The 12,124-nt window shown below is 39.5% G+C and overlaps 1 pseudogene; it reads left to right on the forward strand.

Annotated features, from left to right (window-relative positions):
• The window catches only part of LOC110542044 (ADP/ATP translocase 4-like), a 31,540-nt pseudogene extending 27,963 nt beyond the window's left edge, over positions 1 to 3,577 (forward strand).
• Positions 3,578 to 12,124: the final 8,547 nt, after the last annotated feature.

Consider the following 12,124-nt stretch of genomic DNA (forward strand, 5'->3'; position numbering starts at 1 on the left):
CTTCAACATAGTACTTGAAGTCCTTACTAGAGCAATGATACAATTAAAGGAGGTCAAGGGGATTCACATCAATAAAGGAGAGGTAAGTATCACCATTTGTAGATGATTTGATAGTATACATGAGGGACCCCAAAAATTCTGCCAAGGAACTCCTACAGCTGATAAACACATTCAGCAATGAGGCTATATACATAATTAACTCAAAAAATCAGTAGCTTTCCTATATACAAAAGACAAATGGGTTGAGAAAGAAATTAGGAAAACAACACGTTTTACAATAGCCATAAAAACCATGAAGTGCCTTGGTGTAATTCTAATCAAGGAAGTAGAAGACTTGCATGAAAAATTCTTCAAGTCTCTGAAGAAAGAAATTGAAGAAGATATCAGAAGATGAAAAGATTTCCCATGTTCATGGATCAGTAGGATTAACATAGTGAAAATGGCCATCCTGCCAAAAGCAATCTTCAGATTCAATGCAATCCCCATCAAAATACCAATACAATTCTTTACAGACATTGAAAGAAAAATTCTCAGCTTCATATGGAAAAACAAAACAAAACAAAACAAAAAAAATTGCTGAAACAATTCTGTATGATAACAGATCATCTGGAGGTATCTCTATCGTTGATCTCAAGCTATACTATAGAGTAACAGTAATATAGACTGCATGGTACTGGGACAGAAGCAGACTGGTGGATCAATGTAATTGAACTGAAAACCCAGAAATAAACCCACACACTTACTGACACCTGATTTTTGACAAAAATGCCAAAACCATACAATGGAAAAAAAGATAGTATCTTCAATAAATGATGCTGGCTTAACTGGATGTCCACATGTAGAACAATGCAAATAGGCCAGTATCTATCACCCTGCACAAAATTAAAGTCCAAGTGAATCAAAGATCTCAACACAAAACCAGACACACAAAATCTGTTGGAAGAAAAAGTGGAGAAGAGTTTTGAACTCATTGGCACAGGAGACAATATCTTGAACAGAGCACCAACAGATCATTTATACCTATCCAAAACATGCCTCCTCCTGTGTGTTCAATTGTCATCTTCCCTGACTCTTTTAATTTTTTACTTTCCTTTATGACTTCTCACTTTTCTCTGCTAGTAACATACTAGAGAAGATGTATGTATGACATTGCCTGAGCTACAGGATTTATTGTCCTGTAATGCATCCAGATTTAGGGAGGATTTTGAGACGGCTCTGGTTACCTAAGAGGGCAGTGACTGGAATTCAGAATAAACTCTTGATTATGGAAAAGAAGAGGAAAAAGACATCTTCTGGAAACTTTGCTTCCCAATTCTGTATAGCTTATGTTTTACATATTGCCACCCTGTAAATACAAGGCAACCTTAAATGAGAGTCACTCTTCAGATTATTAGCCAGTTAACCTACATGCATGTGAAATGCTGCTTCAGTGGTTGATGCTTGCAGCAGCACTGAGTCTGTCTAAGCTGTTAAGAGCTGTTACCTGGGAGCTGAGCATTTTTTTGATTGTCTCACTATAAAGATTGTGTCTTAGAAGTACTTATTGTAACAAAGTTTCCTCTGAAGCAATGCAAACTATCTGCTGATCCTGGCTTGGCATTTTATAGTCTGTATTTTCATGATGATCATTCATTTTATTAATGTGCTTAAGAGGGAAGACTTTCTCATTAACAGAAGGTAATAAAAAAAGGTTGTGACATTGGGCAATCAGACCTTTAATGGAGATGGAAAAAAGCATCAAATATCTTCCTCTCATTTGTCAGAGAAGAATTCATTTTGAAAACATAGTGCTCAGCTCTACTCACAGGTACTGAAATATGGCTTTTTAAGCAGGCCATTTTGAGTTCTAATTGCATTTAAACATTCAATCACTTAATCTGAACTGTATTATTAGACAATGTACAAACACATTTCCTGTCAAGAAAAAAATGTAAAAAGAAAAATATGTTTAATGATTTTTTAACGTATTACAGACAGCAACTAAAAACAGGTTTCAAAACAAGAAAGACAAATCTAGTGAAATGGAAAGAAAATAGAATTAAATCATAAATAGCTGGATTAGTAGACTCAGTAGTTCGTCTTTCAGAAGCATCCATTCAACTACCATATGCTAATAATTTTATCGCTGCCTGTTCATGGTCCTGTGGTACATGTGACCAGTCATCATTCATATATAAACAGTAATCAGATTCTGACTTTACTCTCTTTGTGGTCATAAAAAGATTACTGGCAAAGTCTAAAAGCAGAGACTCTAAATGACTGGAAGAGAAGATGACTGGGGAATAATAACAAGTCGGTGAGGGTAAGATATTTGTAAAAAAGAAGGAAGAAATGTGACATCATTTCATTTCAGAATGTCTCTAAGGACCTGGACTTTACCTTTTAAGACCAAATTAAGAGACACAATTAATAAATATTAAAAAAATGACTTTAAAATCTCTATGCCCTTTCTTTGTTGTGCAAATTTTATTTTAGAAATTTAACTGTAGTAAAATGACAAGATAATAGCAAAAACAGAGATGTATTGAAGTTCATTATAACATGATTCTTTATAGAAAAACATTTAGGATTGTCCCGTGGGTATTGGTGTGGCACTGATGCTGCTGGGTTTTCATCTTCCTCTGGTCTTCCTCTGTCCAACATATCAAAGGAATCCTCCAAGAAGGAGCCTTTGAAGAAGGTGCTGTTAGTCCCTGTGTCCTTTGCCAAGGAACTGCTGGCTGGAGGGGTCGGGGCCACTGTGTCAAAGACAGCTGCGGCACCTATCCAGCAAATAAAGCTGCTCCTGCAGGTGCAGGTATCCTCCAAGCAGATAAGCCCTGAGGCACATTACAAGGGCATGATGGACTGCCTCGTGCACATCCCGCAGGAGCAGTGTTTTCTGTTATCGGCACGGCAATTTGGCAAATGTTACTTGATACTTTCCAACACAAACTTTAAACTTCACTTTTAAGGACAAATGCAAGCAAATATTCATGTCTGGAGTTAACAGAGAAAAACAGTTCTGGAGGTGGTTTCTAGCAAACCTTGCTTCTGGAAGGGCTGCTAGAACAACATCCTTGTGTATGGTTATCTTCTAGATTTTGCCAGAACCCATTTAGGAGTGGATATTGGAAAAAGGCCTGAGCAGCTGCAATTCAAGGGTTTTTGTGACTGCATTATAAAAATAGCAAAGTCAGATGGAATTATTGGTCTATACGAGACCTCTTCAGGGCATCATTGTTTATCGAGTCTCTTACTTTGGAGCTTATGACACCTTTATGGGTTTATTACCCAAACCAAAGTATACACTAATTTCACTGCTCAAATTGTGACTACCTGCTCTGGAATACTCTCTTATTCCTTTGACACATTTAGAAAACATATGGTGATGAAGAGTGGAGAGTCTGAACAGAGATATAAAGGAACCATAGACTGTTTTCTGAAAATATATCATAATGAAAGAACAGTTGCATTCTTCCGTGGTGCCTTCTCCTACATAATTGGTGGTACAGCAGGTGCTTTGGTGTGGTATTTTATGAAAAAAATCAAGGAATTCCTTAACATTGCTATTGGACGTGGTTCATCAGAAGATTAAATTGAGAAGTGCATATTTCTAATGTAAAAAAAACAAAATTACTTAGCTGCCATTTGTATATATTTTGATAGTGTGTTACTATTGTCAGTGTCTCTTACAATGTTTATTCTGGAACAAAGAAAATATTTTTTTTTTCAAAATTTTAGTACTAAGAGTTAGGACGAAATGGGTTTTCTTCACTCTTTGACTCAAGATCATTTTTGAGGCATTTTAATATAGGCAGGTTAAGTTACTTCTGTTAAAAAATTCTTTATTTTATTTTATTTTTTTTCCTATCAGTTACATTTCATTAACTCTGTATCCCAGCCTTGTCCTGATCCCTCATTCCCTCCCAGTCCCTCCCTCCCTCCCTCCAATCCACTGTGCCCCTTTCCAAGTCCACTGATGGGGGGGACATCCTCCCCATTCATCTGATCCTGTTTTATCAGGTATCTTCAGGACTGGCTGCAAAGCCCTCCTCTGTGGCCTAACAGGACTACTCCTCCCTTGGGGGGTGGGGAGGCCAAAGAGCCAGTCATTGAGTTCCTGTTAGAAATAGTCCTTGTTCACCTCACTTTGGGAAACCAATTGGTTACTGAGCTACTACAGGCTACATCTGAGCGGAGGTTCTAGGTTATATCCATACATGGTCCTGGGTTGAATGTCAGTCTCAGAAAAGACCCTGTGCCCAGATATATTTGGTCCGTGTGGAGCTCCTATCCTTTCCTTATCAGACTAACTCTCCTTTTTTCTTATGATTCCCTGTACTCTGCCAAACGTTTGGTCATGAGTCTTTGCTTTGAAAACACTGCTAGTTAGAGTCTTTCAGATGCGCTCAGTAGACTCCTGTCATACATTCAATGCAAATCCCATCTGTCTTTCTAAACGAGGATTGATCATCTTACCCCATGACTGCTCTCTTGATTATCTTTTTTAGGTGTATAGATTTCATTATGTTTATCATATCTTATAGGTCTTATAAATGAGTATATACCGTGTTTGTCTTTCTCCTTCTGGGATATTTCACTCAGAATGCTCATTTCTAGATCCCACCATTTGCCTGCAAATTTCATGATTTCCTCCTTTTTGATTGCTGAGTAGTATTCCATTGTATACCACAATTTCTGTACCCATTCTTTGTTGATGGACATCTGGCTTGTTTCCAGGTTCTGGCTATTACAAAGAAAGCTGCTACAAACAAGGTTGAGCAAGTATCCCTTTAGTGTACTTGAGCAAACTTTGGGTATATACCTAGCAGTGGTATAGCTGGGTCTTGAGGAAGCATTATTCCTAATTGTCTTAGAAAGCATCAGATAGCTTTCCAGAGTGGTTGTACCAGTTGACATTCCCACCAGCAGTGGAGGAGGGTTCCCCTTTCTCCACAACGTCTCCAGCATGTGTTGTCGCTTGTGTTTTTCATCTTGGCCATTCTGATGGGTGTAAGGTGATATCTCAGGGTTGTTTTGGTTTGCATTTCCCTGATGGCTAATGAGGATGAGCATTTCTTTAAGTGTTTCTCTGCCATTCGATATTCCTCTGTCAAGAATTCTCTGTTTAGCTCTGTTCCCCATTTTTTAATTGGATTACTTGGTTTGATGCTTTTCAGCTTCTTTAGTTCTTTGTATATACTGGATATTAGTCCTCTATCAGATAAAGGGTTAGTGAAGATTCTTTCCCAATCTGTAGGCAGCCGTTTTGTTTTGATGATGGTCTCCCTTGCTTTACAGAAGCTTTTCAGTATCATAAGTCCCATTTATTGATTGTTGCTCTTAGAGCCTGTGCTGTTGGTGTTCTGTTCAGGAAGTTGTCTCCTGTGCCAAAGAGTTCTAGGCTATTCCCCACTTATTTTTCCAATTGATTTAGAGTATCTGGTTTTATGTTGAGGTCCTTGATCCACTTTGACTTTAGTTTTGTGCAGGGTGATAAATATGGATCTATTTTCATTTTTCTGTATGTAGACATCCAGTTGGACCAGCACCATTTGTTGAAGATGCTGTCTTTTTTTTATTGAATAGATTTGGCTTCTTTGTCAAATATTGAGTATTCATAGGTGTGTGGGTTTATTTCTGGGTCTTCTATGCGGTTCCATTGATCCTCCTTTCTGTTTCTATGCCAATACCATGCAGTTTTTATTATTGTTGTCCTGTAGTACAGCTTGAGATCAGGGATGGAGATACCTCCAGATGATCTGTTGTTGTACAGGATCATTTTGGAGATTCTGGGTTTTTTGTTTCTCCATATGAGGCTGAGAATCTTTTTATCAAGGTCTGTAAGGAATTGAGTTGGTATTTTGATGGGAATTGCATTGAATCTGTAGATTGCTTTTGGCAGTATGGCCATTTTCACAATGTTAATCCTACCAATCCATGAGCATGGAAGATCTTTCCATCTTCTGATATCTTCTTCAATTTCTTTCTTCAGAGACTTGAAGTTTTTCTCAAACAGGTCTTTCACTTGCTTGGTTAGAGTCACACCAAGGTACTTTATGTTATTAGTGGATATTGTGAAGGGTGTTGTTTCCCTAATTTCTTTCTCAACCTTTTTGTCTTTGGTATACAGGAAGGCTTCTGATTTTTTTGAGTTGATTTTGTATCCTGCCACTTTGCTGAAGGTGTTTATCAGGTGAAAGAGTTCTCTGGTTGAATTTTTGTGTTCGCTCATGTATACTATCATATCATCTGCAAATAGTGACACTTTAACCTCTTCCTTTCTGATTTGTATCCCCTTGATTTCCTTCAGTTGTCTTACTGCTCTGGCTAGGACTTCAAGTACTATGTTGAAGAGATATGGAGACAATGGGCAGCCTTGTCTTGTCCCTGATTTCATTGGGATTGATTTAAGTTTCTCTCCATTGAGTTTGATGTTAGCTATGGGCTTGCTGTATATTGCCTTTACTATCTTTAGGTATGTGCCTTTTATCCCTGATCTCTCCAAGATTTTAAACATGAATGGGTGTTGGACTTTGTCAAATGCTTTTTCGGCATCTAAGGAGATGATCATGTGGTTTTTCTCCTTCAGTTTGTTTATGTCCTGGATTACATTGATGGATTTCCATATGTTAAACCACCCTTGCATGCCTGGGATGAAGCCTACTTGGCCATGGTGGATGATATCTTTGATGTGTTCTTGTATTCGGTTTGCGAGTATTTTGTTGAGTATTTTTGCATCAATGTTCATAAGGGAGATTGGCCTGAAGTTCTCTTTTTTCGTTGGGTCTTTGTGTGGTTTAGGAATCAAGGTGACTGTGGCTTCATAGATCGAGTTTGGTAGTGTTCCTTCTGTTTATATTTATTGGAATAGCTTTAGGAGAATTGGAGTTAGCACTTCTTTGAAGGTCTGGTAGAATTCTGTCCTGAAGCCATCAAGTCCAGGGCTTTTTTTGGAGGGGAGACTGTTAATGGCTGCTTCAATTTCTTTGGGAGATAAAGGGCTATTCAGTCTTTCTACCTGATCTTGACTTAGTTTTGGTAGATGGAATCTTTCAAGAAAATTATCCATTTCATTTAGATTTTCAAATTTTGTGGCATATAGGCTTTTGTAGTATGACCTAATGATTGTTTGGATTTCCTCAGTGTCTGTGGTTATGTCCCCATTTTCATTTCTGATTTTGCTCATTTGGATAGTTTCTCTCTGCTTTTTAGTTAGTTTGGCTAAGGGTTTGTCTATCTTTTTGATTTTCTCAAAGAACCAGCTTTTTGTTTCATTGATTCTTTGGATAGTTTTATTTGTTTCTAATTAATTGATTTCAGCCCTGAGTTTGATTATTTCCAGCCTTCTGCTCCTCTTGGGTGTATCTGCTTCTTTTTTTTCTAGGTTTTTCAGTTGGGCCATTAAGTTGTTTGTATGTGATGTTACGAATTTCTTCTTGCAGGCACTTAGTGCTATAAATTTTCCTCTGAGCACTACTTTCAATGTGTACCATAAATGTGGGTATGTTGTGCCTTCATTTTTATTGAATTCTAGGAAGTCTTTAATTTCTTTCTTTATTTCTTCCTTAACCCAGCTGTCATTGAGTAGTAAGTTGTTCAGTTTCCATGTGCGTGTCGGCTTTTTTTGTTTCTGTTGTTGTTGATGTCTCGCTTTAGTCCATGGTATTCAGATAGTATACGAGGGATTATTTCAATCCTTGTTTATCTGTTGAGGCTTGCTTTGTGACCCATTATATGGTCTATTTTGGAGAAGGTTCGATGCGGTCCTGAAAAGAAGGTGTACTCTTTCGAGTTTGGTTGAAACGATCTGTAGACATGTATTTGGTCCATTTGATTTAGGAATTCTGTGAGTGCTTCTATTTCCCTATTTGGTGTCTGTCTGTTGATCTGTCCCTTGGTGAGAGTAGAGTGTTGAAGTCTCCCACTATTAAGGTATTAAGATCAATGTATGATTTAAGCTTTAATAATGTTTCATTTACGAATGTCGGTGCTCTTGTATTTGGGGCATAGATATTCAAGATTGTGATGTCCTCTTGGTGGATTTTTCCTTTGATGAGAATATAGTGGCCCTCCTTATCTTTTTTGATTAACTTGGGTTGAAAGTCTATTTTATTAGATATTAGGATGGCTACTCCAGCTTGTTTTCTGGAACCATTTGCTTGAAAAACAGTTTCTAGCCCTTTACTGTGAGGTAGTATTTATCTTTGTTGCATAGGTGTGTTTCTTGGATGCAACAGAATGTTGGATCCTCTTTCTGTAACCATTCTGTTAGCCTGTGTCTTTTTATTGATGAGTTGAGTCCATTGATATTGATAGATAATAGTGACCAATGCATGTTAGTTCCTTTTGTAATGGAGTCGGTGGTCTTACTGTGTTTCATTGCTTATTTCCTTTTCATTTTTGTTGGGATATTATCTGTATGCCCTGTTCTCTTGGGTGAATTTGTTTTCGTTGGATGGGAGTTTTTCTTCTAGTATCTTCTGTAGGGTTGGTTTGCTGTGTAGATATTGCATAAATTTAGTTTTGTCATGGAATATTTTGTTTTCTCCATCTATGTTGATTGAAAGCTTTGCATTGTATAGTAGTCTGGGTTGACATTTGTGATCTCTTAGAGTTTCCATGATACTTACCCAGGCCTTTTTGGCTTTCATAGTTTCTGATGAGAAGTCCAGTGTGATTCTGATAGGTCTACCTTCATATGTTACTGGGCCTTTTTCCCTTGCTGCTTTTAATATCTTTTCTTTGTTCTGTAGATTTAGTGTTTTGACTATGATGTGATATGATGTGTTTCTTTTCTGGTCTAGTCTATTTGGAGTTCTGTAGGCCTCTTGTATATTTATGGACATCTCTTTCTTTAAGTTGGGAAAGTTTTCTTTTATGTTTTTCTTTAAAATATTTTCTGGAGTCAATATTTTTTGAAGTCTTCTTTTTCATGAATTCCTATTATTCCTAGATTTTGTCTTTTCATAGCATCCTTGATTTCTTGGATATTTTGTGATTGGAACTTTTTTGATTTTACTCTTTCTTTGAGAGAAGTTTCAATTTCTGCAAGTGTGTCTTCAGCTCCAGAGATTCTCTCTTCCATCTCTTGTATTCTATTGGTGATGCTTACTTTTGTGGTTCCTGATCTTTTCTCCAAGTTCTCCAGCTCAAGGGTTTTCTCATTTTGTGTTTTCTTTATTGATTCTAATTCTGTTTTCATGCCTTGCACCATTTCTTTCATGTGTTTGAATTTGGATTCCTGTCTCTCTACGATGGCCTCTATTTCTTTGTTCATTTCCTTTTTATATGCCACTAATTTTTCCTCTACTTGTGTATCTATTTGTTTGGCTATGTTTGCCTGTGTTTCTTTAAGGATTTTGTCTATTTCTTCTTTCTTTACCTCCAATTGACTGCCCAACTCTTTGAAAGATTTGTTCATTTCCTCCTTATGAGCCTGAAATAATTGGGCAAGCATGGGTTTAAAATCATTTTCCTGTGCTTCTGCTGAATTGGAGTATCCATCGATTTTGGGGTTTGCTGGTGAAGTCAAGATGTCCTGATTTATGTTGGAAGTGTTCTTTCGCCTACCCCTGGCCATTGGCTTATCTGAAACCTTCCCTGTTTGTTTTTGGATTCTGCAGATCAGACTGGTACTGTCTTTGTCTGGCGTCTGGAGAGTTCTTCAGGAAGCTGAGCACTCTCAGCGTGTGCTGAGGACTAGCTGTACCTGTGGGAGGAAAGTATGCAGGTGCAAACAGGGCAAATGCAAGTGTGCGTGAGTACGTGCGCGCGCAAGTGCGTGTGTGTGTGTGTGTGTGTGTGTGTGTGTGTGTGTGGACGTGTGTGTGGACGTGTGTCTAGAGGGACAGAGTGATGGCTAATGTTGAACCCTTGAGTGTGTGGGAGGGGCTTTGCACTGTATATGTCGCAGTTGCTAGTGATGATCGCAGCGCAATTTCTGGCATTAACTGCCTTAACACCTCAATTAGACCCACAGAGCAGGAACTTCATTGTCCCTAGTGCCCCTCTGTTTACCAAAGTGGGTATGTGGGTGGGAGGGGGTTCGATGCCTGGCTTTTGTTTTAGAAGGACCCAGGATCTGGGGATCTGCAGATTCTCAAGGGTGCACTCACTTACAGGCAGGTCACTTGGCAGAGATCGTGGTATCTGGGGCTCTCTGCTCTCTGGTTTGGCCCTGCTTCTTTGATGTGCTCTGCCAGTTCTGTGCTGCTGTCACTGCCAGGTTCTGAGGTCTTGTTGCAGCTGGAGATTTCAGGGTGGTCACATCATCAGGAATGGGGTAACCAGGCTCTCTGTTCTCTGGTTTGGCCCTGGTTAGTCTTAAACTGGAGGGCTGTTGTTTCCTGCCAGCTCAGTGCTGCTCTGCTGCCAGGTTAGAAAGTCCTGCTGTAACTGGAGACTGGGTCGCTAGTCCAGATGCATTCTGGGAAGTCCTGGGGTCTCTTCACTGTGCTCTGCAAGCTTGGGAGGCCCAGCGCCTGGTGTGTCTGGTTTTGGTGAGTATATAGCATATTCTCTGTCACTGTGGGATTGGGCGGGCTGTACTGTCAGTGATGGTGATCCTGCGGAGCTAGTATGGCGTCTAGCAGACTCGGGCCCTGGGAGGATGGTGCAGCCGCTGCGAGAATCTGGGACTTTGGGACAGGTACTGGTGGCCTTTGCCTGCCGCTAAAGGGCTTGGAGCTCCGCCTCAGTGGCTATATACCCCAGGCAGTTAGGTTCTTTGCTGAGAAGTCCACTGTGCGGACGAGGAGGGAGGTCTGGGGGAGTGGAGTGCCGCGAGATCAAAGGATCATTTCTCTCCTTCCCCAAACAAGTCCCCAAGTGACCTGAGACCAAAGTTTTCACCTTCTGTGATGTTCCCTGGTGTTTAGAAAGCCTCACCGTTGTTTTCCTGGGTTAGAGGTCCTTCCATTCACCAACGCAGAAGTTTATGTATTCCACCGCTCAGAAACTGTGTGTGCTAGTCACCATCTTGGCTCCACCCCCCTAAAAAATTCTTAAACTAGTGGTGAACACTGTGTAATGTGAAATCTGAGAAACAGAATTATCTTTAAATCTCTGTTTGCTTAGTTAAGCTCTAATCCCAAATTTTAGTAATTATATTTTATGACAGATAGTTCCTAAACATTTAACAAGTGTTGTCATCAGTATCTCTTACACAATCAACTTTCTATGTTTTATTCTATTTTTAATTTTTTTATTAATTATAGTTTATTCACTTTGTATCCCAGTGGCCCCTCTCTCATTCTCTCCCAACTCCACCCGTCTTTCCTTGTCTCCTCCCATACCCCTCTCCAAATCCACTGATAGAGGAGGTCCTCCTCCCCTTCCATCTGACCCTAGCTTATCAGGTCTCACCAGGACTGGCTACATTGCCTTCCTCTGTGGCTTGATATGATTGCTCCCCACTCAAGGAGTGGTGATCAAAGAGCCAGCCACTGAGTTCATGTCAGATACAGTCCCTGTTCCACTTACTAAGAAACCCACTTGGACACTGAGATGCCATGGACTACATCTATGCAGGGTATCTACGTTATTTCCATGCATGGTTCTGGGGTGGAGTACCAGTCTCAGAAAAGAACTCTTGGCCAAGATATCGTGGTTCTTTTGTTCTCCTTGTGGAGCTCCTGTCCCTCCAGATCTTTCTATCACCCCTACTTTCATAAGATTCTCTGTACTCTGCCCAAAGTTTGGCTATGAGTCTCAGTATCTGCTTTTATACCCTGCTAGGCAGAGTCTGTCAGAGGCCCTCTATGGTAGACTCCTGTCCTGTTCTCTGTTTTCTCCTTCTTCCGATGTCCATCCCTTTTGCCTTTTTGAGTAAGGATTGGTCATCTTACCTAGGGTCCTCCTTCTTGCTTAGCTGCTTTAAGTATACACATTTTAGTATGTTGACCCTATATTATATGTCTAATATCCACTTATAAGTGAGTATATATCATGTGTGTCTTTCTGCTTCTGGGATATCTCACTCAGAATGATCTTCCTTAGATCCCACCATTTGCCTGCAAATTTCATGATTTCCTTGTTTTTAATAGCTGAGTAGTATTCCATTGTGCAAATGTACTACAATTTCTGTATTCATACTTCCATTGAGGAACAATTGGGTTGTTTCCAGATTCTGGCTATTATG

Source organism: Meriones unguiculatus, chromosome X, assembly GCF_030254825.1.
Source record: "Meriones unguiculatus strain TT.TT164.6M chromosome X, Bangor_MerUng_6.1, whole genome shotgun sequence".
In the NCBI taxonomy this organism is placed as follows: Eukaryota; Metazoa; Chordata; class Mammalia; order Rodentia; family Muridae; genus Meriones; species Meriones unguiculatus.